We start from the raw sequence: 9,798 nt of genomic DNA, 5'->3' as shown, positions 1-9,798 counted from the left end.
TTGATTCGTGGACACTTATTACACTGCTCCAATTTCTTGTCAAAAGCTTGGTCCCAAAGCCACGTCTTAATTTTTTTTCCCTGAAGGTCAGGAGAGAAGAGGCTGTTTTGATGTTGTTGGGGAAGAAGTTCCACAGTAGCGCCTCCACAGACAATCTTAATCTCCAAGATGGTTCATAAAGGGAGATATATTCAGACAGGTAAGCTGAGCCAGAACCATTTAGGATTTTATAGGCTAAAGCCAGCACTTTGAAATGTGCTTGGTAGTAGACTGGCAGCCAGTAGAGTTGTTGTAACAGCAGTGTTGTGTGCTCCCTGTACCCCACGCCAGTGAGCAATCTGGCTGCCACCCATTGGACCACTTGAAGTTTCTGAACAGTCTTCAAAGGCAACCCCATGTAGAGTGTATTGCAGTAGTCTATTCGGGATGTAACCATAGCATGGACTAATGCAGTGGTTCTCAACCTTTGGTCCCCCAGGTGTTTTGAACTTCAACTCCCAGAAGTCCTAGCCAGCTTACCAGCTGTTAAGAATTATGGGAGTTGAAGTCCAAAACACCGAGAGGGCCAAAGATTGAGAACCACTGCTAATGGTTGTGTAGAATTCCTGTTTCAGTGTTGCTTGTTACCTAGTTGTATAGCAGGTAACACCTGCTGAAATTCTCTCTTCTACATAATCCTTAAAGGAACAAGAGCACTCTGTAGTTTTCACTCAGGCAACTCAAGTTGCTCCTTCATCAAGGGTGGGCAACTGTGGAATGGTAGGGGCCACATTAGCCTTATATCTTCTTTTCAGAAAACAGCCTCTGTATGAAAGGTTGTCAGAAGATAGTTGTCTAATGAAAATTATTTCTGTTTGAAAGATTCCCAGTCTATGCTTGATTTAAAGAAAAAGAATCCCAAGAAGGAAAGGCAGCCATAGTCTTGAAGTTGCAAGTGGGCAATAGACGGAGAAAGTTCACAAGTTCTCCATCTAGTAAGACGTATTGCCTCTTTCCTTGAATTATAATGATTATGTCTAAATTTGCACACAGAATCATAGAGCTGGAAGGGGCCTTATCAGGCCATCAGGTCCAACTCCCTGCTCATTTGCAGGACCCCCAACTACAGCATCCCCAGCAAGTTGACTTAAATCTGCATATGCAAATTTTATGCAAACTTACATCTTACTTTTGGGGTAACATAAAAATGGCCACTTTACCTATGCTTTGTGTATATGAAGTCCCTTGAGAACATGATAGAAGCATTTGTTCTGGCAAAATGAGACAATCTTGTGGCTTCTCAAGCCAATGACAGAACTACCAGTTATATTTGGTGTATGAAACCTGGGCTGCACACTGTCTTCATCCTGCAGTTACACTATAATTTATAGTGTATTTGTTTATTATTACACAATCTATACATTTTAATTTACAAAATCACCAAACTTGATATGTTATTTAATGAAACCAAAGTAAAAACTACAGTAAGATTTTGGACCAGATCCACCAACTATTTCAGATGCTTTCCTAGCAAACATTTTGTATTGATCACAAAAGCTCATTTTAATCACAAATGATATGTAGATGTAGGTTGACATAATAAAGATTTTGGTGCCAATTCAGGGATGATTGGCAAACTTTGTCTTCATATTGTGTGGCTCCACTTCATTTTGCATGGAAATAAGTTGGAAACAAATTTGAATTATTTATTTTGTGTTATTTTGAGAATTTCTCTACATTGTTTTCATTTTTTTAAAATCTTAAAGCAGTTCAAAACACAAATATGTATAATTAAACAGTAGCTGAATGGCTGCAATTATTGAATGAGGAAAAGTAGAAAATCCATAAACCTATATGTTAGAAACATGGGTTAACTGGTAGAATTAATGATTAGGAAAATGAAAAGAAAATGTTTGGCTAAACTGTAGACATGTGCATTTGGAGAAAACTGTGACCCATTCCATGTTCTAGCTTTCGTTGGGGACCCCGATCTGCTTTTTGTAAGCCTCCCGAAATTGGGAGGGTTGTTTTCATTTCTTTTGTTTTGGGGCCTGAAAATCGGACCATTATTGGGGGGGGGGGGGGTCCATCCACTGGCTCCCTTTCCCAGTGTGCATTCTTCTTACCTGGCACCTACTGTTTCTACTATAGAGTAAGATGTGCTCGGCTGAAGGCACTGGCAGGCACACATTCTTTCTGGGCCTTCCTGCCTGCCTTGGGAAGAGAGTGCGTGTGTGGTGGGGCATGCAGGCAGGCCCAGAAAGCACGCACACTTGCCAGTGCCCGCAACTGAGCACCTCTTACTCTAGAATAAGAGGCAGTCAACTGCAGGTGTGCTCTGGGCCAGCCTGCACACCCCACCACACATGCCCCACCACACCCTCTGAGAGGTGTGTGTGGTGGGGTGTGAAGGCAGGCCCAGAGCGCATCTGCAGCTGAGTTCCAGGTATGCCTGCCTGCATGCCTCACCACACATGCATTCTCTTTCCAAGGCAAGGAGGGAAGTTCCGATACACATGTCAAGCAGATTTTCATTTGGGCAGGGGGCTTCCTATTTCGTGCTTCCGAATAAATGGAAGACACAAAAGAAATGGTAGAAATGGTAGAAACAAATTTCACGCACATGTCTAGGAAACAGAAAGATCTTCCGATGATGGTGGGAACACTTAGCCCTGGAATTTCAGTACAGAGGCCATTCCACATGGTGGGAACCTTAATAAAGGAAGCCCTCTTTCTTGCCACAACAAAAGGCTGCAGGAGGCACTGTTGGGAATCAGCCGGTGTTTGAGCCTGAATCAGTGATTGTGTTTTCCCCTCCTAATGTTTCTGGGTCTGATTTGGCTAGTGAGCCTGATGTGATCAACGAGGATGATGTGCAAAATGGAGACACTTTGAACAATAATGTTACTGCAGACACTGATCAAGAAGGGTCAGGGGAAAGGCTAAGTTCTCATGAGAAAGTTTCTGTCAGAGCAAGGGAAGAAAGTTTACTCCCTTCTCCAGGCTCGAGTTTGCAAGATAGCTTGATACCTGGTGGAGTTAATGAAGAGATAGATAAGATCAGTCACCGTCTGGAAATCAGCCAGAACTGTCAAGAGGCCCAATGTTTATGCAGGTCAGAAAGAATTCAGCAGTTAAGGCCAAAAACTGGGGGGGAGTAGAAACCAGTTTTTGGGACTTAAATTGGGCCTTTAGAGAATCTTCTTCAGATCAGGCACCGTTTGGAATCAAGTTCAAGTTTCCTGGAAATTCCTGTTCCAAGTGGCCTCATCTCTAAGGTTATATCTAGCTTTTCAAATGGATTAGCAGTAGCTAGTCTAATGTATTGTCGAGGGCTTTCATGGCTGGAATCACTAGGTTCTTGTAGGTTTTTTCGGGCTATAGGGCCATGTTCTAGAGGCATTTCTCCTGACATTTCGCCTGCATCTATGGCAAGATGCAGGCAAAACGTCAGGAGAAATGCCTCTAGAACATGGCCCTATAGCCCGAAAAAACCTACAAGAACCTAGTAGCTAGTCTGTTCATCGTTTTCTTTTGAAGGCTTTTGGTTATTCACTGCATTTGGATTATTTCTGCAATCTTTTTGGACATGGTTATTTCTATGTTTCGACACTGCTTATATTGCTGCTCTATTTGGCTTTTTTACTTTTGGAATTCTACCCATTTTATAATCATCTCTTTTATTGACTCCAGTTATTCAATAAAAAGGACTCTTCCTACATCCAAGGTGTGATTAATGATTAGAGGGCTCTGTTCCTGCTCTAGGGTGCAACAGGCACTTATAATAAGCTAAACTTGCCTACAGAGCACCAAAGTGGTCTGTAAGACAAAAGCATGGCCCTATGTTGTACAGGGCCTAATATTAGGTTGGAATGTTGTACATCCAGAAGAAAGACCAGGGTTCAGCCATGGAAACACCATTGGGCTATACAACCTGAATACATAATCAGAGCACTCTTGAAATATGGCCTTCCAACAAGAACTGTCTGCCAAATTGGAACAGTTGGAGGATATGCTGTACATTTAAAACTGACCTCCTGCTTGATCACCTTCATAGAGTGACAGAGAACAGGAAAGTCAGACACCATTGTGTGATTTCACTTTTAGGTTATAGTCATAAGTGTTTCGTAGTTAGGGCGGCAGACCTAATTGACAGGAAGTATGTGTAATATTGGTAAAGGGAAGAAGAACAGACAGGCAAGAGCTCTCCAAATACTTAAAGTTGAAGAATGCTTGGCAAATGCACAAAACACATACATCCTTCCAGAATTGCTAAATTGTTCTGTCTCTGATAGCGATGGAAGAAGCATGGTTAGCGATGAGAAAAGCTTTTTGAAATTGAAAACAGTAAAATTATATCGTACTCTTGAATGGGTCACAAGAAGTCGAACAGATGAGATTCTTAAGCACAGCCGAAAGTTGTCTTTTGTTACATGACAAATTGCTTTGCAGCAGCAGATATGATTCTGATGCCCTATTTTCTTAAAATATGTGATTAGTTTTATGATCATTTGACTCAATTTTATCACTTTCCCTAAGGAGAATGGTAATAAATTTTCAGCATGGTTCTTTCAGAGTTGAACAATGGGGCTAGATAATGGAGTAATGTCAAGACAGAATAATTTTAGGTTTGTATATGTACAAGCAAAACAGCCTTCCTCTTTTGCCATAAAATGTCACCATGAGCCTTTTAACTCAATATTGATTTTTAAGAGAAATTAAATGCGATTCTAATGGTATCCTTACCGTCAGCTATTTCAGAGATAACTTGCCCTTGGACACAGGGTGAGATGTATATAAGAATTTAAGGGAGGAGGATTCATGTGACAGGTTTGTTTGCTTGCTTTGTGGCTGGACTGTCTTTTTCTAATAGTATGACATTATTTCAGGATTCTGACTTGGGCTCTACCTATCCACAATAAATCTCCATCCACAGACCTGCCTAGAAGCAACTCTGCACTACTGTTAAGTGATGTCCACTGGAACTGCAGGAACAGAAGGTCTAGTCACCACCGGCAAAATTGTCACTGGAGGTGAAGCCAAATATATCTGGTTTGAGAGGTCAAAAACCTTGTTTACTCCATTATTAGTTAGGAGGCGTATTGGGAATTAGGTAGGTAGTGTGCAATTTGCATAGGTGTTCTGTTCTCCACAAGTTTGGATAGGGCAAGCTTCCACCTAAGTCTCCTTTTGTGTTGTGAAATCTAAATATTCAGGGTTCAAACAAAATGTGAGCTTGAGAATAAGTCAAACAAGTTTTTAAAAGAGCAGATATAACTTAAAAGTAATCTTTAATATAGGAACGGAGAAGGTAGGACCTCCAAATGCTGAATACTTACTATTTCCATTGTCCCTCACATTTGGTTGGAATAGCTGTGGCCTGATGGAAATTAGGTGTCTAAAAGTATCTAAAAGGGCACAGGTTCCTCCACCCTGCTGTAAACTCATCATCTTGTTGTTCATTTACATAACTATTTTACCCATATGATTCCCATATAAATCCAATAACCCTCAGAAATCCTAAAACCTATGAATTAAGGTGACCACTGATACCCCAAAACACTTCAGAACATTGAATACCTGGAGAAAATATCACAAAATTCTCTTTGATCTATTATTTTTCTTGACTGGACATTTTTTCTGATTACCAGGAAATCTGTTACTGGACATTGGAAAATGGGATATCATGGATATAATGATATTATCCAGTATAGTTAAATGAAACTAGATGATGTGCAGTGCTGTTGAAGACATTGTTAACATGTCCACCAGGAGAATAAATATGTATGCAGGCAGAAAAAGTACCTATAGTATGGCATCAATGACCAGTTAATTCTTGCTTTAGTAGAGGAAAAAGACGCATATTTGGACTGCATAGGTCATCATGGATTCTCTGCATCCATAGGCTACAGACATATCCTTATACCATATTTCACTAAATCTAGGGCAATGTTGAATGTAAGGTGCATTTTTGAAGCTTCGGTTTCAGGGAAAAAAAAGTGTTTGAATATTTTTTAGATTTTCCTCTGCATGAGTCTGTTTTACTAAGTCTATGGACCCATGGGGGGGGGGGGGGCGCAGTGGAAGCGGGAAGTGGAAATAGGTGCTTAGGTCAGCCAAATGGTAAACAGCCATCTGGAGTAGGAAAATGACAAAATAATGAAGGCTGGCATTTGGAGCTGAGTCCCTTAATAATCATCATCATAATCAGGGGCGGCCCTAGATAATTTTCAATGGTAAGCAAACATTATTTTGGCGCCCCCCCCCCCCCAAAAAAACCCCCCAATCACTGAAAAATAAAAGGTAGAAGGTAGAGGTGAATAAAGAGTTACCTTACAAACCAGAAGTTTACTTACAACATTATGTTCATGTAGTTACATTACATAGAATTAAAAAATGCAAATATTTTATTAAACTTGGCAACAATTTTAAGTTTTTGTTGTTATTTTTGGTCTACAAGTACTACACAAAGGTTTCACAGACAATACAAGATCTTTGCATCACGACAATTCCGCTGAGACAACTGAAGACAGAACAGCCCTTAATACATACATACATATACATACACATACATACAAACATACATGCACACACACATACATATATTATTTTATTTGGAATTGCAAATGGCAATGCATTCCATCACACACACCCTTAAATAAATATTGTGTGTTTCTTTTCTGCAAGGACTTCTTCTGGAATGCATGGCAATTCCAAAGAAAATAAAATATATTTGGACCATGACAAGTAAGTCCACTGTGACGACTAACGACAGAATAACCTTATCTATATAAATAAAAATATAATGTTCATTTGTGGGATTAACATAACTCCAAAGCCCCTGGACGAATTAGCACCAAATCTGGCAGCAAAACACATACTAATCCAATCTATGTCTGTCAAACAAAAAAAAATCTTTAAAAATGAAGGGGAAATAACTTTTAAACCCACCCACCCACCCCCCACGCAAATACCTTACAGAGCATGCACAAAAGGCCCCTCCCCAACGCAGCAGAAGACTGACGCACCAACCATTGTGAGGGAAGAGAAGCCTAGCCATGGAATCCCTTTCCAAGCAGGAAGTCAGGGTCCTCTTTCTTTTGGGGAGGAGAGGGACTGAGGAAAGGAAAGAGGGAAGGAAGGAGAGATGGAGAGTGTGGAGTCTTGGCGAGGCAAGCCCTGGCAGCAGCTGGAGCCAAGTGGTCCCCTGGCAACCCTCCCCCCAAAACCAGATGGGAGGGATGGGAGAGGAAAGTAATGGAAAAGAAAGGGAAGGAACAAGGAAAGAAAGGAGGAACTGGTGAAGGGATAAAGAATCAGAGAGCCCTAGAATTGGGAGAGACCTGGTGGGCCATCCAGACCAACCCCATTCTGTCAAGAAGCAGGAAAATCACAAAGCACCCCAGAGAGATGGCCACCCAGTCTGTTTCAAAAAGGTTTTTTTAAAGTGTTTCGGTCAGCATGACTATCACTGAAAAGCCTTGCAGCGTCAAACCCTGGCTGCTTCTCATTACTTTATTTTCCATACCACCACACTACCCCAGAGTGCTGCTATTATTATTATTATTATTGAGAGTCTAAATGGCCCTCTATCAGGAGTGTTTTGATTGTGCTTTTCCCTTATGCCAGAAGGAGGTTGGACAGGATGGACCTTGGAGGTCTCCCTACTCTATTATTCTATTACTATTATTAATAATAGTATTATTATTAAGCAGAGTCTCTATGGCCATCTGTAAGGAGTGCTTGGATTGTGTTTTTCCCTTATGGCAGAAAGAGGTTGAACTGGATGGCCCTTGGAGGTCTCTTGCAACACTTTTTTTTATCGTGTCAGGAGCAACTTGAGAAACTGCAAGTCGCTTCTGGTGTGAGAGAATTGGCCGTCTGCAAGGATGTTGCCCAGGGGACACTCGGATGAATTTATATTTTTATCATCCTTGTGGGAGGCTTCTCTCATGTCCCCACATGAGGAGCTGGAGCTGATAGAGGGAGCTCATCTGCCTCTCCTATTACTGTAGGATCCTATTACTGTGAATTCCTCCCAAAACCCTCCAGTGTTTTCTGCTGGTCATGGAGGTTCTGTTTGCCAAGTTTGGTTCAGATCTGTCATTCATGGGAGTCTTAGTGGTCTGTGGAAGTCTGAGCTGAATTAGTTGAAGGCACTCCAAATCCCATCAGCTTCATTAGCATTCAATGGCCTTGCAGACAAGAGTCAATGAAGGCCAGCTAATACCTCTCAACAAATCATTCCCCTGGGCAGGAAGCAGCCAGGCTTTGAAGCTGCAAGGTTATTTGCTGCATCAGAAGCAAACCAAGGGTAAATTTGTAATGTATATAGAAAACACAAACTTTAAAAACTTGATATTCAGGTGCAAGGTCATTCAGTGCTAATCAAGGTGGCCAATGGCAACATTCACACTTGCCTCAAGCAGGCAAGAGCTCTTCTTCTCACCCTGGACATAATTCCACAGGGATATATATATATATATATATAAACCCCACTTGCCTAGTTTCCAACAGACGTCCCAACCTCTGAGGATGCCTGCCATTTATAATAGATAACTATCTAATAAATATAAATAATTCATGATCAAAATAATAACATAATAAATAATAATTGTAAATATAATAATAAAGATAATAAAACATAATAATAATAGTAATAATTCCAAATCTGAGAATGCAATGGGGACGAGGCAGTTTCCAACAGACCACCCAACCTCTGTGGATGCCTGCCATTGATGTGGGCAAAACATCAGAATGCTGCTAGGATATGGCCAGGCAGCCTGGAAATCTCAAAGCAACCCAATAATTATAAAACTACTAATAATTTATAATATGATAGATAATAACCTAATAAATATAAATAATTTATAATGAAAATAATAACCTAATAAACAGTAATAATTAGTGAATATAAATATAATAATAAATATAATAAATTATAATAAATAAATAAATAATTTGTGATCAAAATAATAATGGAATAAATAGTAATAATTGATCAAGACAGTTTTACACAGTGTATTTTAATATTGAGACAAATGTTGATTTCATGTCCCAGTATTGAAAGTTTGCCGTATATATGTTGTGCTCCGCCCTGAGTCCCCTGAGTCGGGGTGAGAAGGGCGGAATGTAAATATGTCAAAATAAATAAATAAATAAATGGTAAATATAATAACAAATATAATATAATAATAAAATATATAATTATAATAATAAATCCAAAGCCAAGAATTCAATGGAGGCGAGGGAGCAGCAGCCTTAGTTCTTCCTTGGCCGGCTTCCAATTGAGGCCTAATCATAATACATAATATAATATAAATAGCTTATATTAATTATAAATAATTTCCCAATCAGGTCTAATAATAAATATATTAATATAAATAATTTCTCAATCAGGCCAGGCAGGAAGATAGAATTACTATTACATTAGTATGCATTATTATTGTTGTTGTTATAAGACTCAGGCAGTAGGAAGGGAGCCCCAAAGATCATCTAATCCATGAACAAACATTTTCTCATGATTCTGAAATCCATCAACCATGAAACTGAATTAAACTTGGCATACAGAACGCCCATGATCAAGAAAAAAATGTTGGGAAGGTTTGGGGAAAATAGACCTTGACATTTGGGTGTTGCTGGGCTGTATAATTCCTCCGCCATTAAAAATAATTCCAAACTGCAACAATCACTGAATTGAACTAAACTTGGCATATAGAACTTACATGCCAAGTGTGAGAGCCAGGAGACCCAAACACTGACACAGGCCTGGGCCCTGCAGGGAGCCTGCTTCTCGGTTTGCGCCACCTCCAAGCGCAG

The sequence above is a fragment of the Anolis sagrei genome, chromosome 5 (genome assembly GCF_037176765.1).
Source record: "Anolis sagrei isolate rAnoSag1 chromosome 5, rAnoSag1.mat, whole genome shotgun sequence".
Classification (NCBI taxonomy): domain Eukaryota; kingdom Metazoa; phylum Chordata; class Lepidosauria; order Squamata; family Dactyloidae; genus Anolis; species Anolis sagrei.
The sequence above is the reverse complement of the archived record's forward strand: the minus strand, read 5'-3'. Positions refer to the sequence as shown.